The sequence below is a fragment of the Oncorhynchus mykiss genome, chromosome 11, assembly GCF_057628025.1.
Source record: "Oncorhynchus mykiss isolate SJ-2025 chromosome 11, ASM5762802v1, whole genome shotgun sequence".
Classification (NCBI taxonomy): Eukaryota; Metazoa; Chordata; class Actinopteri; order Salmoniformes; family Salmonidae; genus Oncorhynchus; species Oncorhynchus mykiss.
In genome coordinates this window covers 81,868,002-81,889,822 of record NC_143032.1, presented here as the reverse complement: position 1 = coordinate 81,889,822, position 21,821 = coordinate 81,868,002, and positions in this window count along the sequence as shown.

Genomic DNA, 21,821 nt, shown 5'->3' with positions numbered 1-21,821 from the left:
CATGTTAATCCACGTTTACAGTAATGTAGAACAATCATTCTGTCCTTAAAACACGTTAATCCATGTTTACAGTAATGTAGAAAAATAATGTAATGTATAACATCTCTACCAGTATTGGATTTATAGATAAATGTTTACAAAGGTTGGATTTCAAATATTCAGATGACACTTGAATTAATTGATTTATAGAAGGAATAGACTCTCAAACGTTTATTCAATGTAGATGTATTTTTATATCTTATTCCATCGTGGTCAGGTAGTCAGTCACGTGTGGGGACATGGAAGTATGTAACAGCTGAAGTGAGAAGAGTCAGCTAACACAGCACTGCCTCAGCGTGACACACGATGGAAACAAAGCCGAGTCCACACCGACCATCTGAGAAAAGTCAAGGAGAAAAATAATAACAAAATCGGACAACCTCTGTGGTTCCAAGATTTTTTTAAATCTGAATTCAACTGACAATATTTGAACCAGTTGAGATGAGTCTAGATTTTTCTCAGATGGTCTGTGTGGACACTTGGTAGCAGTACTTTATTTATCCTAATGAGGGAAATTGATGAGTGTAAAGTTTCATTTCAACCCAGTGCCGGTTTACATGGACAGCTAGAGGGCAGCAGCAGGTAAACTGATAAAACAGACCAATCAGCTAACGAGACACTGCCTCCCAGCCGCCCAATCAGAACAGAGAAGAGGGAAGGGGCAGCCTAGCGTAGCAGGTGCATGAGCAGCGTTTCCTTCTTTCAGATCTGCTCTAACACCTAATTCAGATCTGCTCTAACACCTAATTCAGCTCTGCTCTAACACCCAATTTAGATCTGCTCTAACACCTAATTCAGCTCTGCTCTAACACCTAATTCAGCGCTGCTCTAACACCTAATTCAGCTCTGCTCTAACACCTAATTCAGCGCTGCTCTAACACCTAATTCAGCTCTGCTCTAACACCCAATTCAGATCTGCTCTAACACCTAATTCAGCCCTGATCTAACATCTAATTCAGATCTGTTCTAACACCTAATTCAGATCTGCTCTGACACCTAATTCAGATCTGCTCTGACACCTAATTCAGCCCTGATCTAACACCTAATTCAGATCTGCTCTAACACCTAATTCAGATCTGCTCTAACACCTAATTCAGCCCTGATCTAACACCTAATTCAGATCTGTTCTAACACCTAATTCAGATCTGCTCTGACACCTAATTCAGATCTGCTCTGACACCTAATTCAGCCCTGATCTAACACCTAATTCAGATCTGTTCTAACACCTAATTCAGATCTGCTCTGACACCTAATTCAGATCTGCTCTGACACCTAATTCAGCCCTGATCTAACACCTAATTCAGCCCTGCTCTAACACCTAATTCAGCCCTGCTCTAACACCTAATTCGGCTCTGCTCTACCACCTAATTCGGCTCTGCTCTAACACCTAATTCAGCTCTGCTCTAACACCTAATTCAGCTCTGCTCTAACACCTAATTCAGCTCTGCTCTAACACCTAATTCAGCTCTGCTCTAACACCTAATTCAGATCTTCTCTAACACCTAATTCAGCCCTGCTCTAACACCTAATTCAGATCTGCTCTGACACCTAATTCAGATCTGCTCTGACACCTAATTCAGATAATCCAAGGATGGCAAATCCAGTCCTCAGTTGATTAAACTTAACTGAACATCATGATTAGTTGATTATTAACGGGGCAAAAGTGTGACACCAATCAGGCCCCCGAGGACTGGAGTTGCCCATCCCTGAGCTAATCAATGTCACAAGGAACAGCTGAGTAATAGGATCAGGTGTGGTAGTGCAGGGATGGAGAAAACCCCTGCATGCAGAGTTCACACCCAGGTGGAGGCGGAGTTTCAGGTGAGAGTTTAGAGGGCAGCTGTAGCGTGAGCTGACGAATCAGATAACAGTCAGTTAACATTACACTGCCTACTAACCAATCACATGTTACATTACACTGCCTACCAACCAATCACATGTTACATTACACTGTCTACTAACCAATCACATGCTACATTACACTGCCTACCAACCAATCACATGTTACATTACACTGCCTACTAACCAATCACATGCTACATTACACTGCCTACTAACCAATCACATGTTACATTACACTGTCTACTAACCAATCACATGCTACATTACACTGCCTACTAACCAATCACATGCTACATTACACTGTCTACTAACCAATCACATGCTACATTACACTGCCTACTAACCAATCACATGCTACATTACACTGCCTACTAACCAATCACATGTTACATTACACTGTCTACTAACCAATCACATGCTACATTACACTGCCTACTAACCAATCACATGCTACATTACACTGCCTACTAACCAATCACATGTTACATTACACTGCCTACTAACCCTCCTCTCCCCTGTAACTATTCCCCAGGTCGTTGCTGTAAACGGGAATGTGTACAATGTTGACAACACCTCCTTACCCTCTGGCTGGAGCAATGTCTCCTCTTCGTCCTGAAATCCCCCAGCAATCTCCTCGTGATGTTATCCTGCCAGTCAGAAAGACTTTAGTTTACATGACTTTATTGCTGACGGTATTAGACAACAACACACTACAACAGCAGCAGGTGAATTCGACGACGGGTATTAGACCACAACAACACACAACTGTCCTCGGTATTAACTTTAAGTCCATATAACTGAAATAATTCAGGTGAAAACTTTACTGTCTGGTAGTAGTAACTTGTTACCCTTCAACTCACTGTGGCTGAATGTGCACCTGTGCCTGTTCTCTGTGCCTCGTACAAATACGCGCAGGGGCGGTTGATGGAGCGGGAAGCCTGTTCCCCGGCTGGCCATTGGTGGATAGAAACGTGTTTCTCAGTCACTAGCAGTAGACGCGTCCTGGTTGCCCTGGAGACTGACAAGAACTAACACAGTGACCTGGTTTCCCTGGAGAACGACATGAACTGCTACAGTGACCTAAAGAAGCAACAGAGCCAAACGCAGCAAAGGGTGTGTTCATAAATTCAATCTGGAGCGCCAGAGTGCGCTCAGAGTGCGCTCTGGGCGTTCGGTAAATTCAGAGCGTTCAGAGACGCACACTGACGTGTTCTGACCTCACAACAGCAGTCAAGCACCCAAGTTAACTGGCTAATGTTGGCTAGCTATTTCCAGACACAAATAAGAGAACACCTATTTATTTTTAATAAGATAACACCTCATACTGACAATTTTACGCCCGCCAGGCTGTTTTTAGGCTGTTTTCAGGCTGTTTTCATGTTATCTAGAGCGTTGGTGACTGTAACTGTCCCGCTGGCAACAATTTAAATACGCCTTTTTTTTTGTGCCAACGTTTACTTACACCGGCCATATTTAACTGGTGTTGAGCGTCCGTAAATTCATCAGTTATTATCAGTTATTATCTGTTACACTCAGACGAGAGTGCTCTGAAATCGGAGTATATAGCCAGAGCGAATTTACGAACGCACCCAAAGTTTTAATGGTCTTGGCGCGGTTATAGTTTTTTTCTCCATCTCTTCATTTAAAGACTCAATCATGGACACTCTTACTGACAGTTGTGACTGCTTTGCGTGATGTATTGTTGTTAGCATGTTGCTACCATGTTGTTGTCATGTTGTGTTGCTACCATGTTGTTGTCATGTTGTGTTGCTACCATGTTGTTGTCATGTTGTGTTGCTACCATGTTGTTGTCATGTGTTGCTACCATGTTGTTGTCATGTGTTGCTACCATGTTGTTGTCATGTTGTGTTGCTGCCATGTTGTTGTCATGTTGTGTTGCTACCATGCTGTGTTGTCATGTTGTGTTGCAAGAACACTAAGGTAACCTGCCTAAATGACTACCGACCCGTAGCATTCATGTCTTTAGCCATGAAGTGCTTTGAAAGGCTGGTCATGGCTCACATCAACACCATTATCCCAGAAACCCTAGACCCACTCCAATTTGCATACCGCCCCAACAGATTCACAAATGATGCAATCTCTATTGCACTCCACACTGCCCTTTCACACCTGGACAAAGGGAACACTTATGTGAGAATGCTATTCATTGACTACAGCTCAGCGTTCAACACCATAGTGACCTCAAAGCTCATCACTAAGCTAAGGACCCTGGGACTAAACACCTCCCTATGCAACTGGATCCTGGACTTCCTGATGGGCCGCCCCCAGGTGGTAAGGGTAGGTAACAACACATCACCAACAAACTATCATGGTCCAAGCACACTAAGACAGTAGTGAAGAGGGCACGACAAAACCTATTCCCCCTCAGGAGACTGAAAATATTTGGCATGGGTCCTCAGATCCTCAAAATGTTTCTACAGCTGCACCATCGAGAGCATGACTGGTTGCATCGCCGCCTGGTAGGGCAACTGCTCGGCCTCCGACCGCAAGCCACTACAGAGGGTAGTGTGTACGGCCCAGGACATCACTGGGGCCAAGCTTCCTGCCATCCAGGACCTCTATACCAGGCGGTGTCAGAGGAAGGCCCTGAAAATTGTCTAAGACTCCAGCCACCCTAGTCATAGACTGTTCTCTCTGCTACCGCATGGCAAGCGGTACCGGAGCACCGACTCTAGGTCCAAGAGGCTTCTAAACAGATTCTACTCCCCAAGCCATAAGACTCCTGAACATCTAGTCAAATGGCTTCCCAGACTATTGGGCTTCCCAGACTATTTGTACTGCCCCCCTCCCTTTTACACCGCTGCTACTCTCAGTTATTATCTATGCATAGTCAGTTTACCTCTACCTACATGTGCATATTACCTCAATTACCTAGACTAACCAGTACCCCCCCCTGTAAAAAGCCCCGCTACTGTTATTTTACTGCCGCTCTTTAATTATTTGTTACTTTTCTTTCTTATTGTTTACTTACCTATTTATTTATTTATTAAAAATGCATTGTTGGTTAAAGGCTTGTAAGTAAGCATTTCACTGTAAAGTCTACTACAGCTGAGCATGTGACTAATAACATTTCACTGTAAGGTCTACTACACCTGAGCATGTGACAAATAGCATTTCACTGTAAGGTCTACTACACCTAAGCATGTGACAAATAACATTTCACTGTAAGGTCTACTACACCTAAGCATGTGACAAATAACATTTAATTTGATCAGCAGGGGATACTTAGAGACAATTGAAAATGCTCTGCAATAATAATTCGATTTTGCACATTTAATTGATTTTGTATTTTTCGATTTTGTATGTTTTATTGTAGCCCAAAAATAATCTCACTCTGCACCAAGTGAACCTGAATTACCTGATGCCAAAATATATTATTTCAGCTTTTCAACTTCGACTAGTAAAAAGGAAAATCGAATGGTTTGGGATAGAAAACAAAATAGACTATGTATTCGTATTATTACTAAGCAATAACATGTTGACCAATCAATTATGCATGTTATTATGAGGTTATTATTATTATTAATATGCTATTACAATTAGTCTATCATTGTCTAGACCTACTAGACTAGAGGCTACCATTTTTGTTCTTGCCATCTTTGTTGTAAAATTACACGACGATAAAGTGGTCCTGATTGGCTATCAGAATGAGATCAACCCAGAAAGCCCTCCGTTGCTCGCGGGCAATTCCTTATGAATCAACCTGACTGAACCGCGGAAGAGAGGGATTTGATTATAGAACCGCATCCCACTCCCATTCGCCTCTCTTCCTCACACCCTGACCCTCAGCCTCAGTCTTTCCTTGATGTTACAGGTGCGCTCAATGACAGGAGAGACAACAGATGCTTCCCCCTTAATGTCATTACAGAGAGAGAATGGATGTTTTCAGCAGGCATGTATTTAATCTAAATGTATGTTTTATTATTATCATCATCATCATCATCATCACTTTTGTCTTTATCATCGTCACCGCTATCGTCATCATCCTTCTTCTTCTCCTCCTCCTCCTCCTCCTCAGCGGTGGAATCAGTTACTGATTACATTTATAGGCCTATTTAGTCTACCATTCATTTCACCCGCTGAAATACTTCCTAATTCAGTTGCCTTGGAGACGCATTTTCTTTCCCGCATTCTCTCCCGCAGTTCGGTACTAACCGACGGACCCTTCAGCGGCACTTGTGCTGAACTGCCCGCTGTTCATTGTTCTGAGTGTTCATCATCAGTGAGAAAATTATTCGTTTTCTAGAAGAATAGCCCAAGCCACTCTTTGGCCATACAAGCTGACTCGAAAGTAGTTAATCAAAGGAGGAAGCCCATTATTTCTGACAGCAAGCGTCTTGTTTTATTTACTAACGGCATCAAGGATACCAACTCTGAACATTTCAATTTATATTAAAAAGAAACGTGATATGCTTACTTAAGCGAAAGTTACTTACTTGTTGCAAAATCATCTCTATCCATATCCAATCATATTCTCATCATGTCAATCGTATAATATCCTATCATATCAGGGCTCCAAAGCACTGCATCTCAGTGCTAGAGGCGTCACTACAGACACCCTGGTTTGATTCCAGGCTGTATCACAACCGGCCGTGATTGGGAGTCTCATAGGGCGGCACACAAATGGCCCAGCGTCGTCCAGGTTTGGCATGTGTAGGCCGTCATTGTAAATAAGAATTTGTTCTTAACTGACTTACCTAGTTAAATAAAGGTGGAATAAAGGTGAAATATGTCAATGTTTTATTTTTTATATCATATCCCCATTATGTCAATCAAGAGAGTCGTCACTGTCTGGCCAAGTTGCAAAGTAGGAAGCCCCTCCTAGTTCTCTTCTTAAAATCGGATTTGAAACCTTACCTTAAATTATACCTAACCGTAACCACACTGCTAACCTTATGCCTAACCTTAAACTAAGATCAAAAAGCAACATTTTGTTTTCATACATTTTAACGATATAGACAGTTTTGGCTTTGCGGCTTGGTCATCTAGTGGGGTCCTTTCAAGGTGAGTGATGGGTTTTTGGTCAGTTGGGGTCAGCATAGATCCAGAGACTTCATACCCAAGCTCTTATTGCTCAGGGGGGGGGGGGGTCCTGTGTGTGTGGGGGAGTTTTATTGCTCAGTGGGGAGTAGATAGAAAGTTGCCTACTGTGCCTGTGTGGAAAAAGCTACATTCTGTGCCCTGTCTTCCTCAATTTCATCCTTGTTGTGTGTGTTTTTGAATGACACGTCGTGGTGACATCACAGGGGTCAGGGGTCAGGGGCCAGGTGAGGAAACCCCCTCTGAATGACAGGAGGTCACCACAAACACACACCTTTCCCCCCTTCGGCACATGTCAACATTCCTATAATCAAATCAAACCCACCAAACACCAAAGGCCTATCCAGTGGTTATGTGTGTGTGTGTGTGTGTGTGTGTGTGTGTGTGTGTGTGTGTGTGAGTTTGAGTTTATTTTTACAGGGACTGCACACTAATCAACGTTTCAGTAAAAGTGCCTGTTGTAGCCAACCGACTCATTTTCAACCGCATTCCCTGGGCAGGTTATTAAAAACAATTACAATACAGACAATCAATGAGCAGTGAGCACACGCAGAGCAACATAGGACAGGCAAGACGTAGCATACAGACAGAGCAACATAGGACAAGCAAGACGTAGCATAACGACAGAGCAACATAGGACAAGCAAGACGTAGCATAACGACAGAGCAACATAGGACAAGCAAGACGTAGCATACAGACAGAGCAACATAGGACAAGCAAGACGTAGCATAACGACAGAGCAACATAGGACAAGCAAGACGTAGCATACAGACAGAGCAACATAGAACAAGCAAGACGTAGCATACAGACAGAGCAACATAGGACAAGCAAGACGTAGCATACAGACAGAGCAACATAGGACAAAAAGCAGCAAGTGTGTGTGCGTGTTTGAAAGCTCTGACTTTTGTGGTATTGGGAAAGTGTTGCAAATGTTGTGGTCAGTGTTCTGATATGCTGAACGAATGTTTCAGTCAAATAAAGTAAAGTTTATGATGCAGGTAGAAGAATTGGCCTGGTGGTTGCCGGAATAAATGTTGTGGATCTTAATGTTTTTCCTCATAATCCTGGACTATCGGACCACCATTTTATTACGTTTGCAATCGCAACAAATAATCTGCTCAGACCCCAACCAAGGAGTATCAAAAGTCGTGCTATAAATTCTCAGACAACACAAAGATTCCTTGATGCCCTTCCAGACTCCCTCTGTCTACCCAAGAACGTCAGGGGACAAAAATCAGTTAACCACCTAACTGAGGAACTCAATTTAAACTTGCGCAATACCCTAGATGCAGTTGCACCCCTAAAAACTAAAAACATTTGTCATAAGAAACTAGCTCCCTGGTATACACAAAATACCCAAGCTCTGAAGCACGCTCCCCCCTGGGATTCTCTGCCTCTAACCCTATTACAGGGGCTGAGTCACTGGCTTACTGGTGCTCTTTCATACCGTCCCTAGGAGGGGTGCGTCACTTGAGTGGGTTAAGTCACTGACGTGATCTTCCTGTCTGGGTTGGCGACCCCCCTTGGGTTGTGCCGTGGCGGAGATCTTTGTGGGCTATACTCGTCCTTGTCTCAGGATGGTAAGTTGGTGGTTGAAGATATCCCTCAAGTGGTGTGAGGGCTGTGCTTTGGCAAAGTGGGTGGGGTTATATCCTTCCTGTTTGGCCCTGTCCGGGGGTATCTTCGGATGGGTCTCCTGACCCCTCCTGTCTCGGCCTCCAGTATTTATGCTGCAGTAGTTTATGTGTCGGGACTTGCTACCTGTTCACCGGACTTGCTACCTGTCCCAGATCTGCTGTTTTCAACTCTCTCGAGACAGCAGGAGCGGTAGAGATACTCTTAATGATCGGCTATGAAAAGCCAACTGACATTTATGCACCCTCGACAACAACTATTATTATTCGACCATGCTGATCATTTATGAACATTTGAACATCTTGGCCATGTTCTGTTATAATCTCCACCCGGCACAGCCTGAAGAGGACTGGCCACCCCTCATAGCCTGGTTCCTCTCTAGGTTTCTTCCTAGATTTTAGCCTTTCTAGGGAGTTTTTCCCTAGCCACCGTGCTTCTACACCTGCATTGCTAGCGGTTTGGGGTTTTAGGCTGGGTTTCTGTACAGCACTTTGAGATATCAGCTGATGTACGAAGGGCAATATAAATACATTTGATTTGATTTGATTTGAAGTGTCGAATGGCACGCAGGAAGGACATCATTGATAAATGTTGTGATGTTTGATGATTCAGGAAGTAGACACACATAAAGATGTCAATGGCCAGGTTGTTAGGCTGAGGAGAATGGTTAAAATAAAAAATACAATAAAATAAATGATTTTACCTTTATTTAACTACACAAGTCAGTTAAGAACAAATTCAAGAACAAAGGACAGCATACCGGGGAAAAGTGGGTTAACTGCCTCGTTCAGGGGCAGAACGACAGATTTTAACCTTGTCAGCTCAGGGATTCCATCCAGCAACCTTTCAGTTACTGTCCCAACACTCTAACTAGACTATCTGCCACTCCTATGGTGTCAAGACCCACTACCAGGGGAGTTTCCCAGATGGGGATTGGTCTTCCATTGACTGGGGGGAGTCATTAACAGATGGTGATTGGTCTTCCATTGACTGGGGGGAGTCATTAACAGATGGTGATTGGTCTTCCATTGACTGGGGGAGTCATTAACAGATGGTGATTGGTCTTCCATTGACTGGGGGAGTGATTAACAGATGGTGATTGGTCTTCCATTGACTGGAGGAGTGATTAACAGATGGTGATTGGTCTTCCATTGACTGTGGGGAGTCATTAACATATGGTGATTGGTCTTCCATTGACTGGGGGAGTCATTAACGTCTTATGGCTACAGGGGCACTATTGAGTAGCTTGGATGAAAGGTGCCCAGAGTAAACGGCTTGCTCCTCGGTCTCAGTTGCTAATATATGCATATTGTTATTAGTAGAAAACACTCTGAAGTTTCTAAAACTGTTTGAATGATGTCTGTGAGTATAACAGAACTCATATGACAGGCAAAAACCTGAGAAGAAATCCAAACAGGAAGTGAGAAATCTGAGGTTGGTATATTTTCAACCCATTCCCTATTGAAATCCCCTTGGGATATGAATAAAGATTCACTTCCTAGGGCTTCCACAAGACGTCAAACGTCTATAGAATGAATGAGGCTTCTACTGTGTTGCGGGACTGAGTAAGAGGGGAATGAATCAGACTACAGGCAGCGAGACAGTTCCAGGTCACGCGCAAAGCACATGATATCTTCCTGCGTTCCGTTCCTCCTCAAGACACAAAGGAATTCTCCGGTTGGAACTTTATTGAAGATTTATGATAAAAACATCCCAGGCCATCCTCCAAAAGTCTTGCCACACTGTGCGTGCAGATGCACTCGCAACTGCCTGCTGCCATTCCTGAGCAAGCTCTGTACTGGTGGTGCCCTGATCCCGCAGCTGAATCAACTTTAGGAGAGGTCCTGGTGCTTGCTGGACTTTCTTGGGCACCCTGAAGCCTTCTTCAAAACAATTTAACTGCTTTCCTTGAAGTTCTTGATGATCCGATAAATGTTTGATTTATATGCAATCTTACTGGCAGCAATATCCTTGCCTGTGATGCCCTTTTTGTGCAAAGCAATGATGATGGCACGTGTTTCCTTGCAGGTAACCATGGTTGACAGAGGAAGAACAATGATTCCACCCTCCTTTTGAAGCTTCCAATCTGTTATTTGAGCTCAATCAGCATGACAGAGTGATCTCCAGCCTTGTCCTTGTCAACACTCACACCTGTGTTAACGAGAGAATAACTGACATGATGTCAGCTGGTCCTTTTGTGGCAGAGCTGAAATGCAGTGGATTTTTTTTTCTTCGGGATTCAGTTCATTTGGAGAATAAACTGGATGAGCTCCATTTGAGACTATCCTACCAACGGGACATTAAAAAACTGTAATATCTTATGTTTCACCGAGTCGTGGCTGAACAACAATAATATACACGGATAATATACAGTTGGCTGGGTTTTCCGTGTGTCAGCAGGACAGAACAGCTATGTCCGGTAAGACGAGGGGTGGTGGTATGCGTCTATTTGTCAATAACAGCTGGTGCGCAATGTCAAATATTAAGGAAGTCTCGTGGCATTGCTCGCCTGAAGTAGAGTACCTCATGACAAGCTGTAGACCACACTATCTACTGTACCAAGAGAGTTTTCATCTATATTTTTCGTAGCTGTCTATTTACCACCATATACCGATGCTGGCACTAAGACCACACTCAATGAGCTGTATGAGGCCATCAGCAAACAAGAAAATGCTCATCCAGAAGTGGCGCTCCTAGTGGCCGGTGACTTTAATGCAGGCAAACTTAAATCCATTTAACCTAATTTCTACCAGGCATGTGCAACCAGTGGAAAAACTGGTTGACTAGTCTAGACCACCTTTACTCCACACACAGAGATGCATACAAAGCTCTCCCTCGCCCTCCCTTTGGCAAATCTGACCATAATTCTATCCGCCTGATTCCTGCTTATAAGCAAAAACTACAGCAGGAAGTACCAGGGACTCGCTCAAAACGGAAGTGGTCAGATGACGCGGATGCTACAATACAGGACTGTTTTGCTAGCACAGACTGGAATATGTTCTGGGATTCATCCAATGGCATTGAGGAGTATACCACCTCAGTCACCGGCTTCATCAATAAGTGCATCGATGACGACGTCCTCCTCACAGAAGCAATGGATTACAGGCAACATCTGCACTGAGCTAAAGGGTAGAGCTGCCGCTTTCAAGGAGGTGGACACTAATCCGGACGCTTATAAGAAATCCTGCTATGCCCTCAGACGAAACAATCAAACAGGTAAAGATTCAATACAGAACTAAGATTAAATCGTAGCACACCGGCTCTGACGCTCGTCGGATGTGCAGGGCTTGCAAACTATGTTTTCATTTGTAATTTTACCTTTTTTTATCCAGGTTTTTCTCATTGAGATAACATCTCTTTTCCAAGAGAGACCTGGTCCAATAGCAGCAGGGGGAACAACGATTCAGACAAAACAACTTACAGTGCCTTGCGAAAGTATTCGGCCCCCTTGAACTTTGCGACATTTTGCCACATTTCAGGCTTCAAACATAAAAATATAAAACTGTTTTTTTTGTGAAGAATCAACAACAAGTGGGACACAATCATGAAGCGGAACGACATTTATTGGATATTTCAAACTTTTTAACAAATAAAAAACTGAAAAATTGGGCATGCAAAATTATTCAGCCCCTTTACTTTCAGTGCAGCAAACTCTCTCCAGAAGTTCAGTGAGGATCTCTGAATGATCCAATGTTGACCTAAATGACTAATGATAATAAATACAATCCACCTGTGTGTAATCAAGTCTCCATATAAATGCACCTGCACTGTGATAGTCTCAGAGGTCCGTTAAAAGCGCAGAGAGCATCATGAAGAACAAGGAACACACCAGGCAGGTCCGAGATACTGTTGTGAAGAAGTTTAAAGCCGGATTTGGATACAAAAAGATTTCCCAAGCTTTAAACATCCCAAGGAGCACTGTGCAAGCGATAATATTGAAATGGAAGGAGTATCAGACCACTGTAAATCTACCAAGACCTGGCCGTCCCTCTAAACTTTCAGCTCATACAAGGAGAAGACTGATCAGAGATGCAGCCAAGAGGCCCATGATCACTCTGGATGAACTGCAGAGATCTACAGCTGAGGTGGGAGACTCTGTCCATAGGACAACAATCAGTCGTATATTGCACAAATCTGGCCTTTAAGGAAGAGTGGCAAGAAGAAAGCCATTTCTTAAAGATATCCATAAAAAGTGTTGTTTAAAGTTTGCCACAAGCCACCTGGGAGACACACCAAACATGTGGAAGAAGGTGCTCTGGTCAGATGAAACCAAAATTGAACTTTTTGGCAACAATGCAAAACAACAATTGCAACAATGCAAAACAGCTCATCACCCTGAACACACCATCCCCACTGTCAAACATGGTGGTGGCAGCATCATGGTTTGGGCCTGCTTTTCTTCAGCAGGGACAGGGAAGATGGTTAAAATTGATGGGAAGATGGATGGAGCCAAATACAGGACCATTCTGGAAGAAAACCTGATGGAGTCTGCAAAAGACCTGAGACTGGGACGGAGATTTGTCTTCCAACAAGACAATGATCCAAAACATAAAGCAAAATCTACAATGGAATGGTTCAAAAATAAACATATCCAGGTGTTAGAATGGCCAAGTCAAAGTCCAGACCTGAATCCAATCGAGAATCTGTGGAAAGAACTGAAAACTGCTGTTCACAAATGCTCTCCATCCAACCTCACTGAGCTCGAGCTGTTTTGCAAGGAGGAATGGGAAAAAAATGTCAGTCTCTCGATGTGCAAAACTGATAGAGACATACCCCAAGCGACTTACAGCTGTAATCGCAGCAAAAGGTGGTGCTACAAAGTATTAACTTAAGGGGGCTGAATAATTTTGCACGCCCAATTTTTCTGTTTTTGATTTGTTAAAAAAGTTTGAAATATCCAATAAATGTTGTTCCACTTCATGACTGTGTCCCACTTGATTCTTCACAAAAAAATACAGTTTTATATCTTTATGTTTGAAGCCTGAAATGTGGCAAAATGTCGTAAAGTTCAAGGGGGCCGAATACTTTCGCAAGGCACACAACATTAAACAAAACTGTAAACACACATACAGTACAACAAAAAAAATTTACATTAAAAACACGAAAGTCTTGACTAAAAACAGCTGGCCTAAAAACAATTCCACTCTTCTATGATATACATCGATCAAATTGTTTAAACTCCACCGACGAAACTAGATCATTACATTTTAAAATGTTCAGGAGAGAATTCCAGGAGCTAAGTAACTAAAACTATTTCTACCATGACCTGTTCTAATTTTTGGTACTGTTAGAAGCAAATGAGAATGGGACCGTAATTTATATTTATTTGCCGACCTGACTACAAAAGAACCAAGATAAAATGGCATTTTACCCAACATGGCCTTATAAATCAGTGTATACCAGTGTTTAAGCCTACGCAAGGTCAATGACAACCAGCCAACAGCGCTGTAGAGATCACAATGATGTGTTAGACGTTTCTGATTTGTAATGAACCTGAGAGCTGCATGATACACTGAATCAAGTGCTCTCGGGGTCGTGGCTGAGGCCTGCATATATATAACATCCCTAAAATCTATAACCTTCAGTAATGTATATCGTACCAGCTCCTTCCTGGCCTCAAAAGAAAAACAAGCCTTATGCCAGTAATAAAAACCTATATTAAGCTTGAGCTTCCTTATCAAGTTCTCTACACGCAAAGTGAGGCTCAGTTTATAACTATTAAGGACTACAAAGGAAAACCATTCTGCGAGCTGCCCAGTGACGCGAGCCTACCAGACGGGCTAAATGCCTTTTATGCTCACTTCGATGACGTATTTTCCCGGGGGTGTCCCCATACTAAAACACCCCGGGGTGTCCCCATGCTAAAACACCCTGGGGTGTCCCCATGCTAAAACACCCGGGGGTGTCCCCATGCTAAAACACCCGCGGGTGTCCCCATGCTAAATCACCCGGGGGTGTACCCATGCTAAAACACCCGGGGGCCCCATGCTAAAACACCCGGGGGTGTACCCATGCTAAAACACCCAGGGTTGTACCCATGCTAAAACTCCCGGGGGTGTCCCCATGCTAAAACACCCGGGGGTGTCCCCATGCTAAAACACCCAGTGTTGTACCCATGCTAAAACACCCTGGGGTGTCCCCATGCTAAAACACCCTGGGGTGTCCCCATGCTAAAACACCCGGGGGTGTCCCCATGCTAAAACACCCAGTGTTGTACCCATGCTAAAACACCCTGGTGTGTCCCCATGCTAAAACACCCGGGGGTGTACCCATGCTAAAACACCCTGGGGTGTCCCCATGCTAAAACACCCTGGGGTGTCCCCCTTAATTATAAAGACCGGGCTATAAATGAAATGCTACAATATAAAAAAAGAGACAGGCATACATAGTGGTAGAGACAGGTAAAAGAGACAAGGCAATACATAGTAGTAGAGACAGGTAAAAGAGACAGGCAATACATAGTAGTAGAGACAGGTAAAAGAGACAGGCATACATAGTAGTAGAGACAGGTAAAAGAGACAGGCATACATAGTAGTAGAGACAGGTAAAAGAGACAAGGCAATACATAGTAGTAGAGACAGGTAAAAGAGACAGGCATACATAGTAGTAGAGACAGGTAAAAGAGACAGGCATACATAGTAGTAGAGACAGGTAAAAGAGACAGGCATACATAGTAGTAGAGACAGGTAAAAGAGACAGGCTATACATAGTAGTAGAGACAGGTAAAAGAGACAGGCATACATAGTAGTAGAGACAGGTAAAAGAGACAGGCAATACATAGTAGTAGAGACAGGTAAAAGAGACAGGCATACATAGTAGTAGAGACAGGTAAAAGAGACAGGCTATACATAGTAGTAGAGACAGGTAAAAGAGACAGGCATACATAGAAGTAGAGACAGGTAAAAGAGACAGGCTATACATAGTGGTAGAGACAGGTAAAAGAGACAAGGCAATACATAGTAGTAGAGACAGGTAAAAGAGACAGGCAATACATAGTAGTAGAGACAGGTAAAAGAGACAAGGCAATACATAGTAGTAGAGACAGGTAAAAGAGACAAGGCAATACATAGTAGTAGAGACAGGTAAAAGAGACAGGCAATACATAGTAGTAGAGACAGGTAAAAGAGACAAGGCAATACATAGTAGTAGAGACAGGTAAAAGAGACAAGGCAATACATAGTAGTAGAGACAGGTAAAAGAGACAGGCAATACATAGTAGTAGAGACAGGTAAAAGAGACAGGCAATACATAGTAGTAGAGACAGGTAAAAGAGACAGGCATACATAGAAGTAGAGACAGGTAAAAGAGACAGGCATACATAGTAGTAGAGACAGGTAAAAGAGACAGGCATACATAGTAGTAGAGACAGGTAAAAGAGACAGGCATACATAGTGGTAGAGACAGGTAAAAGAGACAGGCTATACATAGTAGTAGAGACAGGTAAAAGAGACAAGGCAATACATAGTAGTAGAGACAGGTAAAAGAGACAGGCATACATAGTAGTAGAGACAGGTAAAAGAGACAGGCATACATAGTGGTAGAGACAGGTAAAAGAGACAGGCATACATAGTAGTAGAGACAGGTAAAAGAGACAGGCAATACATAGTAGTAGAGACAGGTAAAAGAGACAGGCAATACATAGTAGTAGAGACAGGTAAATGAGACAGGCAATACATAGTAGTAGAGACAGGTAAAAGAGACAGGCAATACATAGTAGTAGAGACAGGTAAAAGAGACAGGCATACATAGTAGTATAGACAGGTAAAAGAGACAGGCAATACATAGTAGTAGAGACAGGTAAAAGAGACAGGCAATACATAGTAGTAGAGACAGGTAAAAGAGACAGGCTATACATAGTAGTAGAGACAGGTAAAAGAGACAGGCAATACATAGTAGTAGAGAGGTAAAAGAGACAGGCAATACATAGTAGTAGAGACAGGTACAAGAGACAGGCAATACATAGTGGTAGAGACAGGTAAAAGAGACAGGCAATACATAGTAGTAGAGACAGGTAAAAGAGACAGGCAATACATAGTAGTAGAGACAGGTAAAAGAGACAGGCATACATAGTAGTAGAGAGGTAAAAGAGACAGGCATACATAGTGGTAGAGACAGGTAAAAGAGACAAGGCAATACATAGTAGTAGAGACAGGTAAAAGAGACAGGCATACATAGAAGTAGAGACAGGTACAAGAGACAGGCAATACATAGTGGTAGAGACAGGTAAAAGAGACAGGCAATACATAGTAGTAGAGACAGGTAAAAGAGACAGGCAATACATAGTAGTAGAGACAGGTAAAAGAGACAGGCATACATAGTAGTAGAGACAGGTAAAAGAGACAGGCTATACATAGTAGTAGAGACAGGTAAAAGAGACAGGCTATACATAGTAGTAGAGACAGGTAAAAGAGACAGGCTATACATAGTAGTAGAGACAGGTAAAAGAGACAGGCAATACATAGTAGTAGAGACAGGTAAAAGAGACAGGCATACATAGTAGTAGAGACAGGTAAAAGAGACAGGCAATACATAGTAGTAGAGACAGGTAAAAGAGACAGGCATACATAGTAGTAGAGACAGGTAAAAGAGACAGGCTATACATAGTAGTAGAGACAGGTAAAAGAGACAGGCAATACATAGTAGTAGAGACAGGTAAAAGAGACAGGCATACATAGTGGTAGAGACAGGTAAAAGAGACAAGGCAATACATAGTAGTAGAGACAGGTAAAAGAGACAGGCATACATAGAAGTAGAGACAGGTAAAAGAGACAGGCTATACATAGTAGTAGAGACAGGTAAAAGAGACAGGCTATACATAGTAGTAGAGACAGGTAAAAGAGACAGGCATACATAGTAGTAGAGACAGGTAAAAGAGACAAGGCATACATCATACATTATATAGGCCTAGCATTAATTCAATCATGCATCAATCTTCCCTATTTGACCTCCAAGCATCAGGAATGAATTAGGTATTCTGTTCCACAGCAGGGTCCCTAGTGGCCAGCACAGCAGCGGGTTATGGAAGGCCCGGGTGGCTGGGCTCGTGCCAAGCATGGCCTAAGTATTGGATCTCCCTAAGGCAACCTGGTCTCAGAGCATATCGTATTAGTCTGTACGTAAATCAGGAAACTAAAAAGATTTGGCGTGGGTCCTGAGATCCTCAAAAGGTTCTACAGCTGCAACATCGAGAGCATCCTGACCGGTTGCATCACTGCCTGGTACGGCAATTGCTCGGCCTCTGACCGCAAGGCACTACAGAGGGTAGTGCATACAGCCCAGTGCATCACTGGGGCCAAGCTTCCTGCCATCCAGGACCTATATAATAGGCGGTGTCAGAGGAAGGCCCTAAAAGACCCCAGCCATCCCAGTCATAGACTGTTCTGTCTACCACCGCATGGCAAACAGAGTGCCAAGTCTAGGACAAAAAGGCTTGTCAACAGTTTTTATCCCAAACCATAAGACTCCTGAACAGGTAACCTGGACTATTTGCATTGTGTGCCCCCGCCCAATCCCGCTTTGCTGCTATTCTGTGTTTAGCTCATTTACATAGTCACTTTAACTATACATCAAATCAAATCAAATGTATTTATATAGCCCTTTATATAGCCCTTCCCAGCCTAAAACCCCAAACAGCAAGCAATGCAGGTGTAGAAGCACGGTGGCTAGGAAAAACTCCCTAGAAAGGCCAAAACCTCGGAAGAAACCTAGAGAGGAACCAGGCTATGTGGGGTGGCCAGTCCTCTTCTGGCTGTGCCGGGTGGAGATTATAACAGAACATGGCCAAGATGTTCAAATGTTCATAAATGACCAGCATGGTCCAATAATAATAAGGCAGAACAGTTGAAACTGGAGCAGCAGCACGGCCAGGTGGACTGGGGACAGCAAGGAGTCATCATGTCAGGTAGTCCTGAGGCCTAGTCCTAGGGCTCAGGTCCTCCGAGAGAGAGAAAGAAAGAGAGAAAGAGAGAATTAGAGAGAGCACACTTAAATTCACACAGGACACCGAATAGGACAGGAGAAGTACTCCAGATATAACAAACTGACCCTAAACTACTGCAGCATAAATACTGGAGGCTGAGATAGGAGGGGTCAGGAGACACTGTGGCCCCATCCGAGGACACCTCTGGACAGGGCCAAACAGGAAGGATATAACCCCACCCACTTTGCCAAAGCACAGCCCCCACACCAGTAGAGGGATATCTTCAACCACCAACTTACCATCCTGAGACAAGGCTGAAGATAGCCCACAAAGATCTCTGCCACGGCACAACCCAAGGGGGGGCGCCAACCCAGACAGGATGATCACATCAGTGACTCAACCCACTCAGGTGACGCACCCCTCCCAGGGACGGTATGAGAGAGCCCCAGTAAGCCAGTGACTCAGCCCTTGTAATAGGGTTAGAGGCAGAGAATCCCAGTGGAAAGAGGGGAACCGGCCAGGCAGAGACAGCAAGGGCGGTTTGTTGCTACAGAGCCTTTCCGTTCACCTTCCCACTCCTGGGCCAGACTACACTCAATCATATGACCCACTGAAGAGAAGAGTCTTCAGTAAAGACTTAAAGGTTGAGACCAAGTTTGCGTCTCTCACATGGGTAGGCAGACCGTTCCATAAAAATGGAGCTCTATAGGAGAAAGCCCTGCCTCCAGTTATTTGCTTAGAAATTCTAGGGACAATTGGGAGGCCTGCGTCTTGTGACCGTAGCGTACCTGTAGGTATGTACGGCAGGACCAAATCAGAGAGATAGGTAGGAGCAAGCCCATGTAATGCTTTGTAGGTTAGCAGTAAAACCTTGAAATCAGCCCTTGCTTTGACAGGAAGCCAGTGTAGGTAGGCTAGCACTGGAGTAATATGATCAATTTTTTTGGTTCTAGTCAGGATTCTAGCAGCCGTATTTAGCACTAACTGAAGTTTATTTAGTGCTTTATCCGGGTAGCCGGAAAGTAGAGCATTGCAGTAGTCTAACCTAGAAGTGACAAAAGCATGGATTAATTTTTCTGCATCATTTTTGGACAGAAAGTTTCTGATTTTTGCAATGTTACGTAGATGGAAAAAAGCTGTCCTTGAAATGGTCTTGATATGTTCTTCAAAAGAGAGATCAGGGTCCAGAGTAACGCCGAGGTCCTTCACAGTTTTATTTGAGACGACTGTACAACCATTAAGATTAATTGTCAGATTCAACAGAAGATCTCTTTGTACATTCATGCACATACTACCTCAATTGGCCCAACCAACCAGTGCTCCCGCACATTGGCTAACCGGGCTATCTGCATTGTGTCCCACCACCCGCCAACCCCCTCTTTTATGCTGCTGCTACTCTCTGTTTATCATACATGCATAGTCACTTTAACTATACATTCATGTACATACTACCTCAATTGGGCCGACCAACCAGTGCTCCCGCACATTGGCTAACCGGGCTATCTGCATTGTGTCCCACCACCCGCCAACCCCCTCTTTTATCGCTTCTGCTACTCTCTGTTCATCATATATGCACAGTCACTTTAACGATACCTATATGTACATACTACCTTAATAAGCCCGACTAACATGTGTCTGTCTGTATGTAGCCCTGTTACTCTTTTTTCAAGTGTCTTTCTGTTGCTTTATTTCTCTACTTACCTACACACACACATACTTTTTTTTTGGCACCATTGGTTAGAGCCTGTAAGTAAGCATTTCACTGTAAGGTTTATACCTGTTGTATTCGGCGCACGTGACAAATAAACTTTGATTTGAGGGTTTGTAAATCCGGGCACTCCATTTAGTATGATATGTTACGTTTGGTATGGTATGTATTCATTTGTGGGTGACCATTAGCAAATTTGTTATATGTTACAAATTGCAATTCGTACTAAATGTTACACATTTGCAAAATGTGCAATATGTTACAAATTCTAGTGAGGTTGCTAGGTGGCTAACGTTAGCTAGCTGGATAATGATAGCTAGGCTAGGGTTAATGCTGTGATGGGCATGTAGAATGTTGAGGCGATGTCCTGGGCATGGGCAACTGCATGTCTTGTGGGCCCTGGGATCCAATATTGCTTTGGATTATAGTGGACTAAGCCAATCTATTACTTCTATGCCTGAACTTTGAATTTGGTTGGATTACACAATTCCAGTGACTTCTGTGCCCCTAATCATTCTACTCACACAAATGCTCGATATAGGCAGAATACTCTACTTTTGATGCATTGTGCTCTGGGTTGTATTTTTCCCTCTCTTCTTCTTCAGATACCTACTCCTCTTCTAAATCATTGTTCACTTGTTCCTCCAGGACATCTGAAAAAAATCAGATCTCCGACCAGTTGGGCACTGAAACGTGCACTCGTTGGCTTCAGTAAAAGAGAGAACTGGGGAGGGACTGTCATCTGCAGCACCTTTATAGCCTCTGACTGCATTCCCCATTAGTAAACAATGCTTTCAAGAAATGTTTATTTTGTCAGAATTTTTTTTCATTTTGTCTGTGAATTTGTGTTGTGTGTGTGTGTGTGTGTGTGTGTGTGTGAGGGGGGGGGGGGGGGGTATTTATTTATTTTTTATTTCACCTTTATTTAACCAGGTAGGCCAGTTGAGAACAAGTTCTCATTTGCAACTGCGACCTGGCCAAGATAAAGCATAGCAGTGTGAACAGACAACACAGAGTTACACGTGGAGTAAACAATTAACAAGTCAATAACACAGTAGAAAAAAAAGAGAGTCTATATACATTGTGTGCAAAAGGCATGAGGAGGTAGGCGAATAATTACAATTTTGCAGATTAACACTGTAGTGATAAATGATCAGATGGTCATGTACAGGTAGAGATATTGGTGTGCAAAAGAGCAGAGAAGTAAATAAATAAAAACAGTATGGGGATGAGGTAGGTGAAAATTGGGTGGGCTATTTACCGATGGACTATGTACAGCTGCAGCGATCGGTTCGCTGCTCAGATAGCAGATGTTTGGCACATGCACAGGAACGTTTTAGTTTTGTCTGGGTTCAATCCGTAGCACACATAATCTCAATTTCTCCGTGTGTGTGTGCATGTGTGTGTCTTTGTGTTTTTTTGTGGTGTGTAAATTATTTTATATCTGCTGGGTCAAAAATTACCCCAAGACAATCTTTGTCCCCTGGTGGTGTCCAGCTTTCATGGAAATATGAACAAAGGCGATGTTTCACTTTTTCTAATGTTGACGTCACTCTAGGAAAAGTCATCAAATTTCAAGTTGAAAAAAATATAATTTAGGGGGGTTACTCTGCTGTT